At 47.2% G+C, this 17,467-nt stretch overlaps 1 protein-coding gene across 2 annotated transcripts in view; it reads right to left on the bottom strand.

Moving 5' to 3' along the window:
• LOC126355778 (tyrosine-protein phosphatase Lar) overlaps positions 1 to 17,467 on the bottom strand; it is a 1,814,905-nt gene that overhangs the window by 1,278,030 nt on the left and 519,408 nt on the right. The gene's annotated exons all lie outside the window — the stretch shown is intronic.

Below are 17,467 nucleotides of genomic sequence, written 5' to 3'. Positions count from 1 at the left end.
AAAGTTATATGCGAAAAATAATGTCGTCAAGGTGATGTCCATCATTTCTAATGCAGGACTCAGATCTCTTCTCACAATCCTCCATCACACAGACTAACATCTCTGCAGGGATGGCAGCAATTTCTTGAATAATTGCATTCTCCAACTCGCCTACATTTCGTGGTTGATGTTTATAGACACAGTTCTTAAGATACCCCCACAGAAAAAAAGTCAGATACTGACAAGTCGGGAGATCTGGGAGGCCAACGAATATTGCCAAAACGTGAGATAATCCGGGCAGGATTAAGAACTTTCACTGAAATGTTTACGGTGTGCAATGTTGCCCCATCCTGCTGGAACCAAACGCGTTTTAAAGGGATTCGTCATCTTCTTAGTTCTGATTTCAAGAATGTTTCAAGCATACGAATGTAACGAACCTAATTAACAGTAACTGTGGCCCCGTTCTCTTCAAAAAATAAGGTCCAATAATGCCAACTGAGCCAAGAGCACACCAGGCTGTTACTTTTTCTGAGTGTAGAGGACGCTGGTGGATAAGGTGCGGATACTCTGGCGCACACTAACGTAGGTTTTGCTTATTCACTGTCCCGTTTAAATGAAAATGAGCTTCATCGCTCATCAGTAAAATTTCATTTTCATTCGATCCCAGAATCACTTGCATTCTGTAAGCGAAGTCTTCTCGTACTGCAAAATCAGTTTCCTTGAGTTGTTGGACAATGAGAATTTTGTAGGAATGGAATTTTAATTCTTTATGCAAAATTAGTCTAACTGATTCACGATTGATTCGTAACTCACCAGCATGCCGCTTGTATTACCCTTACAATGTTTTCTGGTGTCGTTTCTCTGCGTCTCGGGCTGAATGCTTCTTATCCAGTATGTTTCCAGTTGATCTGAAGTTTTCCACCCATCTGAGGATTGTGTTACGTCTCGGAACAGCTCCATGTCGACCGACATTAAACCGCGCACGAAACAATCGCTGCGTAGCAATAACAGACTCACGAAACTGTCATAGACAAACACTCGACGTTGCAACTCCCTCTGCTCCATAGTGACTGACTAAATGAAATGGCGTCTTGTGTGGATCAGAACTATCCCCACCACGACCCCCTCCCACCACCGCGCCCTCAATACTACGCAGTTCAAAACTCTCCGTCTCCCGTGTGTCACCCTGTAATACCAGAGCTACAAGATCATCATCAGCTCACAATACGTATTTTTGGCCTAGGGGTGTGAAATATCCGTCATGATTTCGATAATGCTCACTCAGTCTCGAGTTTAAAATACGTAATGTCAAATCTGCCTATGAACTGGAGTAATAGTTTAAAATACGTAATGTCAAATCTGCCTATGAACTGGAGTAATAGTTTGAAAGTATGCCAGGGATGTCACTATGTAGCGACTGATCTGTAGATCATGGGTCATATTGAATAAAACTGAGGAAACCAGCGTTTCACTACCACACCTCGCCTGTTACTTTGCTGTCCCTGCACCTCCAAGACTTCTTCACTGGGCACGTGTTTCACCATCTGATTGATTTATTTATTTAAAAAAAAAGAGAGAGAGAGAGAGAGACAGAATAATAGCTACTGAACAACTATATGCCGGCCGCGGTGGTCCAGCGGTTCAGGCACTCAGTCCGAAACCGTGCGACTGCTACGGTCGCAGGTTCGAATCTTGCCTCGGGCATGGATGTGTGTGATGTCCTTAGGCTCGTTAGGTTTAAGTAGTTCTGAGTTCTAGGGGACTGATGACCACAGATGTTAAGTCCCATAGTGCTCGGAGCCATTTGAATTTGAACAACTATGGCCAGTAAAAGCGACTGAATTTTAGTATATGCGATGGCAATTTTTTTTTTTTCCAACCATCAAACAAAAAAATGGTTCAAATGGCTCTGAGCATTATGGGACATCTGTGGTTATCAGTCCCCTAGACTTAGAGCTACTTAAACCTAACTTACCTAAGGACATCATACACATCCATTCCCGAGGCAGGATTCGAACATGCGACCGTAGCGGTCTTGAGGTTCCAGACTGAAGCGCATAGAACCGCTGTGCCACTCCGCCCGGCGCAAGTATCGGTGTGTGTTCCAACGTGACTTTCATAAAATGCAAGTACGCCACAAATGCTTATCGAAAACATTGCTCCTTATGACTCTTCACTGTTCCCGCTATAGCAGACAATCAAAGCATTACAGCACTTTGACACAAAAAAGGAATGGAAGAAGATGCGCGACACATCTAAACATAGGAATCGTAACATTGTAACAGATTTGTACGACAGAAGGCTTCTACCTCACCACAACATTGTAGATAGTGTTGACTCGAGTGAGAACTGCGACGGACAGATGCAAGAAAATGAGGACGGCGTGTGGGGCCTACAACACGACCCACCATGTGACTTATGTTAAGTGCAATCGAGGCAACGCTTACTAGAGTACGAGGTGCACGGGTTCGACAGAGACATAACCAGATTTGCGCAGATGCCTAAGGAAAACGCTGAAATGGCTGAAGAAAGTTGCAGTATAGAATTTTTATTTCCATTTCTAACTGTTTATTTTACACTGTGCTTTTGTGATGCGGGATCTGTAAATATGTAGATAAGTAAACCAACTTAAAACTGTTACTCCCAACGTTCCTTACTGGGTACTCGTAATGAAGAGAGAAATACGTCACAAGAAGAGACGAAGACACTGCAGTACAACGAAGCGAAATAAGGCAATTAGCAACGTCCTTCTCAAACAATGGTAACCGATTTTCACGGCGCTGTTGGGGTGGGGTCTGTGGCACGGCCTGGCAGCTTCCCATTCTTTTGCCACGTTCCCGAGCAGAGGAGGCCCTGCAAATGAAGAGGCTTTAGCACCAGACTCCATCCAGACCTCGCCTCCCCGTTTCGCTTTGTATTATTACGGTCTTATTAAGGCCCAATTAATTCTTGTTTCTGACGGGCTCTGATGACGGAGAAACAGTGGGACTTCAAGGCTGTAGTTCAAAACCGGTGTGTGTTCCGACTTAAAGAATTTACTGTAAAACACAAGACGCGTCATAATTGAAATTCATACATTTAATGTAGAGGAACTGATGTACCTATTACAATGTACAGTTTAACATTCGTTAAGGCTTCAGATATACTGTAATTCTGTCTGTCGTCGTGCTATCTTACAGCCTTCGTACTTTTACACCAAAGGATGTTACACTCAAGCATATTACCGTTTAAAAAATGCAGGCCGCACAGCTTTTGCATCTACACTGCTCTCTCTTACGGTATTCCCGCAGCACGGTTCCAACACAGGAATTTCTCTGCGGATCTTTGTTAGGATCGCTGTGATGTTTACCATCTCCTGGTTTTCGACGCTCTCTTCCCGTTTGATCTCTAAGAACTTACGTCACACTTATTCCTGTACGTAACCTAAAACAGTAGGATTCTCAATGTTGCAGTTACCTCTGCAGTCCATCGGGCTGTTGAAGGCAATAGTGCTGGGAGGTTTCCTTTCTTTTTAACGGGAATTTCGGAACAAGTAACCCCCTTCACAAAAATATCAATTCTATCCCAGTCCCAACTATCTGGGATTTGGTTACAATGAACCAAACATTATCACTGACACGCTCTAACTGTCGGGCTGCAGAATAAAAGGCAAATAAAAAACATACGTGACAGTAAAATCAAGCCAATCACGCAAAGCTTTGCAGTTTTTGTGGAGGGCAACGTTATCCCATAAACATATTCGAAATAGTCCCTATCAACCAATCCTGAACAACGCTTTCGGGGTGTTTCCTTTAATTATTAGGCAAATGCCGAAACTGGTAACCCCGTCCCAAGTCTGCCCAACTGGCAACCACTTTCTCTGACTTCTAGTACACTGTTTTTTTTTTTTTTTTGTTTAAAAGAATAACCAATTACATGTCCTACGAAATCCAGATGATCAATGGGACTGCATAACGCGTGTATTTTATTACGCTGCATGTCACCCAGAGATGGAGGATTGCAGTCTACTTTGGCGCTTGGTGTACCTTTTTTAGCGACTGGGGTGGATTTCAAGTCTTCTGATTATTAGTATTATCGCTGGAGAAGTTCATTTATGCCTTCCAGCTGTTAATAACACTATGATCGTTAGTAGACGCTTTGGAAAATTTGGAAATTTGTGGTATGATCTTATGGGACCAAACTGCTGAGGTCCTCGCTCCCTAACCTTACACAATATTTAATCTAACTTAAACTAACTTCCGCTAAGGAGAACACGCACTCATTCCGGAGAGAGGACTCGAACCTCCGAGGGAGGGAGCCGCGCGAAGCGGCAGACGCTTTAATTTATAAATCGGTCATGGAGCGTTGAGTGGCGAATGTTTTCTTAAACCATCTCCTGTGGCATTACCCAAACGAGAGTTCGGACGCGGTAATGGATACACTATATGTAGAAATAAGATCATGCGAGGCACTAGACAACACTATACGTCGAAGTTTCGCTGGTGACTCCGACACGTCGAGCTATGCCTTCTGACTCCGCCTGCTCCTGTATTGCGACGGCTAACAAGCTATCGCTCATACTTGTGATGCCCCTTATTTACATTACGGTAACAGTTACTAATTTCGTGTTAGCAGAGTGTCCTGTCACATAGCTTCTACACTGCTGGCCATTAAAATTGGTACATCTAGAACAAATGCAGATGATAAACGAGTATTCAGTGGAGAAATATATTATACTAGAACTGACATGTGATTACATTTTCACGCAATTTGGGTGCATAGATCCTGAGAAATCAGTACCCAGAAAAACCACCACAACGGCCTTGATACGCCTAGGCATTCAGTGAAACAGAGCTTGGATGGCGTGTACAGGCACAGCTGCCCATGCAGCTTCAACACGATACCACAATCCATCAAGAGTAGTGATTGGTGTATTGTGACGAGTCAGTTGCTGGGCCACCACTGACCTTATATTTTCAATTCGTGACAGATCTGGAGAATATGCTGGTCAGGGCATCAGTCGAACATATTCTGTATCCAGAAAGGTCCGTACAGGACCTGCAACATGCGGTCGTCCATTATCCTGCTGAAATGTAGTGTCCCGCGGGGATCGAATGAAGCGTAGAGCCACGGGTTGTAACACATCTGAAATGTAACGTCCACTGTTCAAAGTGCCGTCAATGCGTCCAAGAGGTGACCGAGACTGGTAACGATGGCACCACATACCATCACGCCGGGTGATACGCCAGTATGGCGAGGCCGAATACGCGCTTCCAAAGTGCGTCCACCGCGATGTCGCCAGACAAGGACGCGACCATCATGATACTGTAAACAGAACCTGGATTCATCGGAAAAAATCACGTTTTGCCATTCGTGGACCCAGGTTCGTCATTGAGTACACCATCGCAGGTGCTCCTGTCTGTGATGCAAGCGTCAAGGGTAACCGCAGCCATGGTCTCCGAGCTTATAGTCCATACTGCTGCTAACGTCGTCAAACTGTTCGTGCAGATAGTTGTTGTCTTGCCAACGTCCCCATCTGTTGACTCAGGGATCGAGACGTGTCTGCACGATCAGTTACAGCCATACGAATAAGATGCCTGTCGTCTCGACTGGTAGTGATACGAGGACGTTGGGACCCAGCACGTTGGTCCGTATTACCCTCCTGAACCCACCGATTCCATATTGAACTAACAGTTATTGGATCTCGACCAACGAGAGCAGCAATGTCGTGATACTATAAACCGTAATAGGCTACAATCCGACCTTTATCAAAGTCGGAAGCGTGATGGTACGCATTTCTCCTCCTTACACGAGGCATCACAACAACGTTTCACCACTCAACGGCGATCAACTGCTGTTTGTGTATGAGAAATCGGTTGGAAACTTCCCTGATGTCAGCCCGTTGTAGGTGTCGCCACCGGCGCCAACCTTGTGTGAATGCTCTGAAAAGCTAATCATTTGCATATCACAGCATCTTCTTCCTGTTGGTTAAATTTCGCGGCTGTAGCACGTCGTCTTCGTGGTGTAGCAATGGCCAGTATTGTACTACCAATGAAATGTGACAGCCATGACAAACCTCCGCCGTCTGGAAAGAGCATCAAACATCGTAATGTGGACCACCTGGCGGCGAAGAATAGGCGCGGCTCCGGCAGGAGGGTGAGCAATGGAGGTGGGGGGGGGCGGGAGGGGGGGTGGGGGGGAGTGGGCTGCGCTGCGGCAGCACGCGGCTGATTGCCGCCGTGTACGTATGCGCCTGCTGAGGCCGCCCGCGCGCCTCGCTGAGTAATCACGGCCGGGCGTCGCCCACGCGGGCCATCTATCTCGTGACCGGGAGGGAGGGTGTGGGGCAGAGGGCGCTTAACTCGCCCGGCCCGCGCTGACATCCGTAATTATCGACACACAGCCCAACTCACCACAAACTCAACTGCCATTAAAGAAAGCCGGGGGCTGCTCTCGGAAAATAACAATTCGGCTAATGGCAACATTAAGAGACTTTAGGGAGCGCCTAATTCTTCTTCTTTCTTCTTATCTGCATGCACCTCCCCTCCTTTCCCCTGAAGCCTACTCAAAGTTGCCTGTAATCCTTACCCAGTTTCTTCTCAGGAACTAAAAACAATCACCCGTTAAGAACTAAAAACAATCACCCAAAAACAATCACCCGTTATTATGAAGCCTCGGTCAACCCGTGCGAGGAAAGGGAGTAACAACAAAAGGAAAACTGCTACTCAAATGGAAGACTTCCCGGGTACGTATGATATCGATAGCCCAGTCATACACAACACGGTTACGGTCATGCTAAGAAGGTTACCGTTCTGAAACCATTGAATACAGGGCTTATACAGCGCCTGGAGAAATTTTTTAACTGCTCTGGACACTGGTATCTTGGAAGCATGGAAATTTGTATCTAATACTGCAGTAAAATAGTTTCCTTTAGTTACTAAAAGCTCAGTAGTTTGTGTAAAAGTGCGGATTGTTCTGCGGTCTTCACGTCTGACAGTTGCAGTGGGCAGGGCGCGACAGCTTCGCCCGTCTACCTAAAGCAATAGCGTGACGTGATTTCATGAACGTCTCTATGGCGACGCCACAATGTTGCCCCACCTCGACAGAACCCGTAACAAACTTCTAGGACTTGTAGATACGAGCGAGCAGATAAAAAAAATTCTCGTGTACTCGTTGACAGGTTCTTTTCAACGTCATGGAGTACGGCCTCTTTCAGTTCGTTGGTGTACCACAGTCACACTTGCTGAGGGTGAAGGTACGCCTTCTCCAAGCTGTGGCGAAAAGGGTTTCCGGTGGAATCAGACGTTGTGGAGGACGATCCCCATAAAGCCGACGAACATCGCTTCCATTATCACCATTCAGAAGGGTCATGTCGCTGCATTCTGCAAACGTGTACTCAATTCTGTTCCTCTAACATTCACAGATCCGTGGCTGAGGCTCGAACCAGGTCAGAGAGGTAGGGCAGCCGCCACCCCTCACCACGGGGCCAATAAGATATACGGACCCTGCAACGAACTTGTTACGTCACTCTAGTCGGCTCCGCCGCCATACCTCGTGAACGCCCGGCACTGTGCACGCCCCACAGGAAATCAATATGTGATTGAAAAGGTACCCAGTAAAGGTTTTAATTTGGTCGCGTGTTGTCGAGAACTTGAATGGAGTTAAAAGCGCATTCAGGAATTATTAAATTCGTCTGAATTAGTTAAGCGCTCCCCGTCGGAGATGGCTACCGGCACTTGTAAGACCTGCAGTGTCACGTGCTGTGACGTACGCGGCGCGGTCTGTCCTCCTCGTGGGCCTCGCCCGCACCACGCCTACCCCTTTGCATATTTGCTCAGCAAACAGCTGTAGCACGGAAACGCTACGTTTGCGGACATGGGTTCCTATTCACAATATTATGTACTTACTCCCCTCTACAAGTCCTAGACGTTTGTAACGGCAATTTCTGAATACCCCCGCACAGACGCTGTCGTTAGCGCTTCGCAGCTGGAGTCTGGCAACAGCATTGCGTGCTCTCAGGGATCACCTTACGCAGTCTCGGCTTGAGCTTTTCCTTACGCAGTCCAGTCTAGAGCTGTTCCTTATTCTCTTCATACAGACGACGTTGATAATGTAAGAAGGTGAGGGCGAAGTCCGTGTTAACACACAGGCCCACGTCTCGAAAAGTACCAAAGGATTCCCATCCGAAGGATAGGTCATCATTACTTACTGCCTCATGCCGTCTCTACATGAGAGACTTCATAGAACTTCGGAAATTAAATCACAGTATCGGCGCAAAGTCTGCTGATCAGAAATTTTACGCCGTCACTGCCTCTATCCCTGCGCTGAAAATGTGTTCACAACCACGATTCGAAGCGGCTTCTTCCGAATCATGAGGCTACCCACAAGTGAGAGGTAGCGATCTCTGCTACAGGAGAGTATTATAGTCTAATAATTAGCTTGCAGAAATCCTCTCTCTCTCTCTCTCTCTCTCTCTCTCTCTCTCTCTCTCTCTCTCTCTTTGTGTGTGTGTGTGTGTGTGTGTGTGTGTGTGTGTGTGTGTGTGTGTGTAAACTGAAGCATGGAGATGTTGAAGCGGGAAAATTCGACCGTCAGGAAGATAAAACTTTGATATTATGACACAATGAATGTCACTTGACTGGCGTCGATTAATCTCACGGTAAGACCAATTAACACAACTGAATCACCTATTTCGATTTTTTCCTCCGGACAATAAATTCTGGATACACATTAGTCTCCGAAGAGCTTGAATGGTGGTTACCAGTAGCCTCCCTCGTCTTGGAAATAACTAATTCGAATTATTGGCTGGAATGATCTAGTGATTTTCGCACGTTAGAGCTTGTAAGGCTACTACTTTCGATAGTGTTATGACGTAGTCAATCGTAGCCGTCACGCATCGCTGATTCTCTGGGACATTCGGAGCCGAGCGCGCCTTTTCCGGCTGAAGGTAGTGTCTCTCTGTTCCGTTCAACAACGTCAAGCGCTACGACTCACGAGCCTTTATGCGACACATGATACTCTCACGGTGAGATTCGTTCACATTTTGCGTGGAACGGTAGCATACCGTCGAGTCCCATGACTAACTAAGTTTAACTGTTGCTATGAACATGGGTGAGTATAGCCATTGTTAGGCTGTCTGTTCCTTGTCTACATTTACATACAATACTCCGCAAACGATCGTAAGATGCGTAGCGGAGGACACATTGTACTACTAATAATCATTTTCTTTCGCAAATGAAGTGAGTGAAAAACTATGTGTCTACATTCCTCCGTACAAGCCCTAATTTCTCTGATCTCCGTGCTCATTCTCCGAAACGTAGGTTGGCGGCAGTAGAATCGATCTGCACTGAGCTTCAAATGTCAGTTCTCTAAATTTTGTGAATAGTGTTGCTCGAAAACAACTTTGCCTTCCCTCCAGTAATTCCCTCTTCAGTTCATGAAACATCTCCGGAATGCTTGCTTGCTGATTAAGCCTACCGGTAACAAATCTAGTAGAGTCCGCCTCTGAATTGTTTCTCTCTCTTCCTTTAATCCGAGCTGGTGAGGATCCAAATACGGGGCCAGTACTCAAGAATGGGTCGCACTATTGTTCTATATGCACTCTTCTTTACAGATGAACCACACTTTCCTAAAATTCCCCCAATAAACCGAATTCCATCATTCGCCTTCCCTGTTACATGTCTGGCATGCTTGTTCCATTCCACAGCGCTTTGCAACTTACTCCTTGATATTAGACCGACGTGACTGCGTCAAGTGGACACTACTAATGCTATACTCGAACATATGTGTCCGCAGCTCGTGGTCTAGTGGCTAGCGCCGGTGCCTCTGGAGCACGGCCTGCCGGTTTCCATTCCTGGCCGGGTCGGAGATTTTCTCCGCCCGGGGACTGGGTGTTTGTGTTGCCCTCATCATCTCATCACTGTTTGGGTAGTGGCGAGACTGAAAATGGAAAGACTGGAACTTGTACGGGCACTGATGACCGCGCTGTTGAGAGCCCCACAAACCAACATCATCATATTCGAACGTTATGTGATTGTTATTCCTACTCATCTTCATTAACTTACCGTTTTCTACATTTACGGCTAGCTGCCATTCATCACACCAACTGGAAATTTTGTCAAAGTCTTCTTGCATTCTCCTACAGTCACTCGACACCTTGCCGTACACCCCAGCATCATCAGCAAACGGCAGCAGATTGCTGCTTACGCAGTTCGTCAGATCATTCATATAAACAAAGAATAACAGCAGTTCTGCCTCACTTCGCTGGAATAGTCCTAACGATAACCTTGTCTCTGATGAACACTCGCCGTGGGGGACAACTTAATAGTTTCTGTTAGCTAAGGCTTTGAGCTACTCACATACCTGGGAATGTATTCTGTATTCTGGGAAGCTGTTCGTATCTTCGTTAACAGTCGGCATTGGGGCACCATGTCAAACGTTTTTCGGAAATGTAGAAATATGTAATCAGCCTGTTGCCCTTCATCTAAAGATGTTCAACAATTCTCCAAATAATTTTGCGGGTCCGTTCTTTTACCCTTCTTATACACAGCAGTCACCTGCGCTCTGTTCCAGTCGCTTGGGTCACATTCAATACACGAGTTAAATGGTATGAACTGTTATTGTTTCAATGCAGTCTTTTGCGCTTAAAACTGAATAACTTAAATATTTTAGCAAAACGGTCTGATTTTGCACCAACCGTGTTCTCTCTTTGACACATACTCGTACCCTACCCATGTCCGACCGCCGCTAAGAAAATTGTTTCCATTAAGAATCAGCAAAGTATAGAGCCAGGCATGTTATAAACTGAACAGAAAATGAATGCAGTGGTACTAACTCGTACCTGCTAACTGTAGTTAATCTCAAATATTTACCGGGTTTTCATGGTCCGACACGCAAGTCAGTGTATTAGCGATTCATCAGTACAATGGGAGTCTCACATCTGTAGCTCCATTATTCATTCCTAGCTTCTCGTTCCGATACGGTGTGCCATATTATCCCATTTGATCAGACACCCTTGCGACGATTGCAATGATAGTTTTCAGTACTATCATCGTGTTCCTGCTGGATACGGATAAGCCATGTCACACACATTTTATTATTGTTCAGTAAACTTAAGCACAAGATTGACAATGTTTATTTTTATGAACTGGGGTTAAAAAGTTCCATGTTCATGACACCAGACCCTCTCGGTAAAAAGACACATGTTTCTTATCTGACTTTGGATATTCTGCTTCGATCATAATTTTTGTGCCAAAAACGTCCCACCTGGTGCTGCAAAGGAGCCTTAATTCAAAGGAGGAACAGATGCGTAGGCCGTTAGACTGGAAATCGAATTACTCTTCCCAAAGTGTATTCGTGTTCACTGTGTGTGTGTGTTGAGTAGAGGAAGGTGCAGCTGCCATCAACCTGCAGATCCGTTTGACACCACAGTACTTTAGCAGCCACTGTCTTTTGGAGTTGGTACGCCGTGGCCTTGGCCTGTGCGACATGTGCACTGACCTACCCCGCCAGATACAGAGAATGCTACAGTTCAACGTACTCTCCGAACAACGGCGGAATGGGGATTTTTATACAGTGCGAGAAGTGACAGATTATTATCCTTGGAGTGGCTGGAGATCCAACCTGTGATCTTTGCATTTTTGATATGGCACATTCTACTGTGCCACCGAGACCCTCTTGTACACTGATTATTAAGGAGAAAAGAACTATTTGCACATTTATCAAAATGAGGGCGAGGAAATCGTCACAAATCATCCTCTAAGCAAACCACTGATTGTTAATAAGCAGAGCACCTCTCAATGTAGATCACTCACAAAACACGACTTTAAAGCCGGCCGCGGTGGTCTCGCGGTTCTAGGCGCGCAGTCCGGAACCGTGCGACTGCTACGGTCGCAGGTTCGAATCCTGCCTCGGGCATGGATGTGTGTGATGTGCTTAGGTTAGTTACGTTTAAGTAGTTCTAAGTTCTAGGGGACTAATGACCACAGCAGTTGAGTCCCATAGTGCTCAGAGCCATTTGAACCATTTTGAACGACTTTAAATATAAAATCATTCTTTAATTTCAAGGCACTGCCGAAAATTTGTATTAATTATAATGCACATGCTAGGAGGTGAAGCACGTTGTAAAGCATTACGTGATACATGGCTTACGTAGTCCGTTCCTGCATCTATCGTCCTAAGATTTACTACGAACTCGATTATATCTCCGCGAGAAGTACTTTCCCGATTTGATAGACCACAAGTGTACTGCATCAAACTGTTCCATTTCGATTTCCTCCACACCACTACGGTACATTGTGAACAGCTGTCGTATACACGCTGTATACTGTTTTTAATTCAGGGAATATGGGCTTTATCAACATAATGAACAGAAATGAGGGTAGAATTGGAAAGAGAATCAGCATTGGCCGAATTTTTTTTTTTTTTTTTGTTTTACTGTCCGCAAAATCGATATTTGGTCACTTAGTGACCATCGTCAGTGCTAGAAGTTAAAAATTTCACATAACGATCAGAGAGTATAAAACAGAAAATCACAACTACATCTGCAGATGTAGTCACACACTGAAATATAAGACGCCCACTCTACGTTGACCCATCACACTACAACGACACATAAGCACGTGACCTCTGAACGAAATTCGCTCGCTCCGGACTGTCAGTCACGCCAGGAGCGCTGCCATCCAAAAAGCACGAGAGAAACGCGAGCGGCTGACATTCGCGCCGCGACAGAAATCGCACGGTGGCAGCGCGAGTTGCACGGCGCGGCGCTCTGACGTCACGCGGCCAGGCATCTATAATGCAGCGGCCGGCATCGTTAGCCGCGAATCTGTCGCTCACCGCCGCCTGAATCTTTCAGCCGGAGCGCGCCACACCGCGCCGCGACAGCGAGCCAATCTCTGCTCGCGCGGACGCCCGCTCGCCCCCGCTATTGACCGATGCTCCCTGTTGAAATATTACAGCGACGCTGACACCTGACAGCTAGGGTCACATTATTATGACCGTCTCTAGCAGCGTCACGCTCATTCAGTACGTCACAACACATGAACTGGTCTTCGTCACACTTAGCACTCGTCGATCCATCGGAAAAACGAGTCATTTAAACAATTCAAACTTCTGATAAAAAATAAAAAAATAACATTATCGGAAAAAGGTAGTTTATGACAAACAACGACGGGGAAAGAAATCGCAACAACAAGGAAGAAGTTGTGCGTCACAAACGAAACTTTGTGGGCGCGTTTCTATATCTGTAACATGACGTCTATTCATATTTCGCTCCATTCGCAGGAGAGTGGCGCTAATAGCGTCACGTAGACGACGCGAATCAGGTTTCCTTTAAACACACGCTGTGACGATCGTGAGCGTTAGTTACCTTTGAGATTGAACGTGGTGAGTTGGTGTCAGTCAAGAATACCTTTAAGGCCACAAAGACGCCGTTATCAACACCTCATTACTGGCAGACTTCCTCACACCAACTCCAGACACGAGAATATTAAGTTCACCATGGAGATCGAAACGGATGGGACGCTCCCTTTCCTAGATGTTTTCATTAGAAGACGAGCTGACGGCACTTTGGGCCACAGCGTATACAGGAAGAAGACGCACACCGATTTGTACCTACATGCGGATAGTTGCCACCACCGGGCATAAAAGAATGGCGTGCTCAAAACTCTTGTACACAGAGCTCACACCATCTCTGACAGGGGCCGTCTCCAACAAGAGTTGGACCATCTGAAGACCGTGTTTCGGAGGAACGGTTACAAGGAAGGGCAAACTCGGAAAGCTCTACATCCCGCACCTGCAGCGCCAGCGGAAACTGAGGATGAACCTTAGGAGGAGGCGGCCTTGGGTATTACTCCGTTTTGTGGGTCCTTACCCGAAAAAATTGGACGCATTTTACGTAAACGCCAAGTGCAAACTATCTTCCGTCCTCCAAGCAAAACCAAGAGCCTTCTTCGTAGTGTCAAGGACAACCTTGGTCTACGTAAATCAGGAGTTTATCAGATACCTTGTCAATGCCAGAGTGTATGCGTAAGTCAGACCATTCGTACCACTGAGGACCGATGCCGAGAACATCAACGGCACACTAGACTGCAACAGCCCAGTAAGTCGGCAATCGCTGAGCATTGCCTGTCGGAACTCCACAAAATGGATTATGACCAAACTTACGTCCTGACACAGACTTCCAAATACTGGGACTGTGCATCAAAGGAGCCATAGAGATCAAAGTAAGGGAGCCACAACTAAATCGTGACAGCTGTTACATCCTTAGCAAGCCGTGGGAACTCACGATCACCCGGATTAAGAAGAAAAAGGATATTTCCCAGAGTGTACCGACTTCAGGGGAGGAGGGAAGAATAACGAGAGCGGTGCCGGCAGACCCTTCTGAACGAGAAGACCTAGGACGCAGCGCCTAGACGGCGGGAGAACGGACGCTGTACCTGGACCGCGCGCGGGGCGGGATTGTCCTATATATACCTGGCGTCGGCCCACCGCCGGTGAGTACATCAGCGCACCTGATGATGGCAACATGGTCCATTGCTAAAATATTGTGTCCTATGCACACTCAAACCAGGCTGTTCAGCCGAGATTTACTTCGTCAACACCTCACTCAATTTGACCGAGGTCGTGCAACAGGGCTTCAACAAGTTGGATGTTCCTTCTGCGATACTGCTGAAACACTTGGCAGGAATATAGCATGACTGCTAGCAGCGGTGGTTATGAGAATGTACGGTTGCAAGGACTCCGGATGGCTACGTGGCACTATCGAGAGGGAAGACCGTTGTGTTCGGTGCATGGCTCTGGTGCATCTGCAGCAGCGATTTGAGCAGCAATTGGCATCACAATGACACTATAGAACACAACAGAACTATTAGGAGACCACCTGAAGGCCTGCAACGAATCTGTCTGCGTGCTAGACACACTGAGTGGACTTACAGCCGGCCGCAGTGACCGAGCGGTTCTACGCGCTACAGTCTGGAGCCATGCAACCACTTCGGTCGCACGTTCGAATCCTGCCTCGGGCATGGATGTGTGTGATGTCCTTAGGTTAGTTAGGCTTAAGTAGTTCTAAGTTCTAGGCGACTGATGACCTCAGACGTTAAGTCCCATAGTGCTCAGAGCCATTTGATCCTTTTTTTTTTTTTGCGACGTCATCGGACGACATCTCCCGCATCATCCACAAAACACACTTGACAGTCCCTGTATTGATCGACCAAGTACAATAGGCAAGACAAACTGGCATTCGGTACCTGTACAACATAATGCATGCACATTTGCGCGGCAGCATTCAACATTCTTATTAACGTACCAGCATTTCACATTTGCATGGTTTATCTCGCGTTTGCATGACTCTGTGATCTTGCAACATTAAACACTTAAATATGTTACCTTGATAATCGCATTAAAGAAATTTCATTACACTACATTAATTATTTTTTTGGTGTTGCGTTTTTTTCCCGACAGAATATATGTGTGCTTATTTATGACGTATTTGTTGTGCTTGTTTACAGAGAAGTGTATCGTGGAATGGAATCAAGGCACATACACTTCTGGAAATGGAAAAAAGAACACATTGACACCGGTGTGTCAGATCCACCATACTTGCTCCGGACACTGCGAGAGGGCTGTACAAGCAATGATCACACGCACGGCACAGCGGACACACCAGGAACCGCGGTGTTGGCCGTCGAATGGCGCTAGCTGCGCAGCATTTGTGCACCGCCGCCGTCAGTGTCAGCCAGTTTGCTGTGGCATACGGAGCTCCATCGCAGTCTTTAACACTGGTAGCATGCCGCGACAGCGAGGACGTGAACCGTATGTGCAGTTGACGGACTTTGAGCGAGGGCGTATAGTGGGCATGCGGGAGGCCGGGTGGACGTACCGCCGAATTGCTCAACACGTGGGGCGTGAGGTCTCCACAGTACATCGATGTTGTCGCCAGTGGTCGGTGGAAGGTGCACGTGCCCGTCGACCTGGGACCGGACCGCAGCGACGCACGGATGCACGCCAAGACCGTAGGATCCTACGCAGTGCCGTAGGGGACCGCACCGCCACTTCCCAGCAAATTAGGGACACTGTTGCTCCTGGGGTATCGGCGAGGACCATTCGCAACCGTCTCCATGAAGCTGGGCTACGGTCCCGCACACCGTTAGGCCGTCTTCCGCTCACGCCCCAACATCGTGCAGCCGGCCTCCAGTGGAGTCGCGACAGGCGTGAATGGAGGGACGAATGGAGACGTGTAGTCTTCAGCGATGAGAGTCGCTTCTGCCTTGGTGCCAATGATGGTCGTATGCGTGTTTGGCGCCGTACAGGTGAGCGCCACAGTCAGGACTGCATACGACCGAGGCACACAGGGCCAACACCCGGCATCATGGTGTGGGGAGCGATCTCCTACACTGGCCGTACACCTCTGGTGATCGTCGAGGGGACACTGAATAGTGCACGGTACATCCAAACCGTCATCGAACCCATCGTTCTACCATTCCTAGACCGACAAGCGAACTTGCTGTTCCAACAGGACAATGCACGTCCGCATGTATCCCGTGCCACCCAACGTGCTCTAGAAGGTGTAAGTCAACTACCCTGGCCAGCAAGATCTCCGGATCTGTCCCCCATTGAGCATGTTTGGGACTGGATGAAGCGTCGTCTCACGCGGTCTGCACGTCCAGCACGAACGCTGGTCCAACTGAGGCGCCAGGTGGAAATGGGATGGCCTGTGGAACACAGGACTACATCCAGCATCTCTACGATCGTCTCCATGGGAGAATAGCAGCCTGCATTGCTGCGAAAGGTGGATATACACTGTACTAGTGCCGACATTGTGCATGCTCTGTTGCCTGTGTCTATGTGCTTGTGGTTCTGTCAGTGTGTTCATGTGATGTATCTGACCCCAGGAATGTGTCAATAAAGTTTCCCCTTCCTGGGACTATGAATTCACGGTGTTCTTATTTCAATTTCCAGGAGTGTAGTTCATGTAATTCTATGTTGAAAGAAGAGAACACTACTTATAGATACGTGTAAGGACCACCTGGAATATTACAAAAGATCAGCGTACAAAGGAAATGAACCACGTGCAGATCCAACGAATACAACCTTTTAATGTGCGTTCACCTCGATGTCGCCAAACACGGATGCGACCATCATGATGCTGTAAACCTTGATTCATCCGAAAAAATTACGTTTGGCCATTCGTGCACCGAAGTTCGTCGTTGAGTACACCATTGCAGGCGCTCCTGTCTGTCAAGCTGCGTCAAGGGTAACCGCAGCCACGGTCTCCGAGCTGATAGTCCATGCTGCTGCAAACGTCGTCGAACTGTTCGTGCAAATGTCCCCATCTGTCGACTCGGTGATCGAGACGTGGCTGCACGATCCGTTACAGCCATGTGGATAAGATGCCAGTCATCTCGACTGCTAGTGATACGAGGCCGTTGGGATCCAGCTCGGCGTTCCTGAGCCCACCGATTGCATATTCTGCTATTAGTCATTGGATCTCCACCAACGCGAGCAGCAA

This window comes from Schistocerca gregaria, chromosome 3 (genome assembly GCF_023897955.1).
Source record: "Schistocerca gregaria isolate iqSchGreg1 chromosome 3, iqSchGreg1.2, whole genome shotgun sequence".
Classification (NCBI taxonomy): domain Eukaryota; kingdom Metazoa; phylum Arthropoda; class Insecta; order Orthoptera; family Acrididae; genus Schistocerca; species Schistocerca gregaria.
Note: the sequence above shows the minus strand (reverse complement) of the source record. Positions and strands in the feature narration are given on the sequence as shown.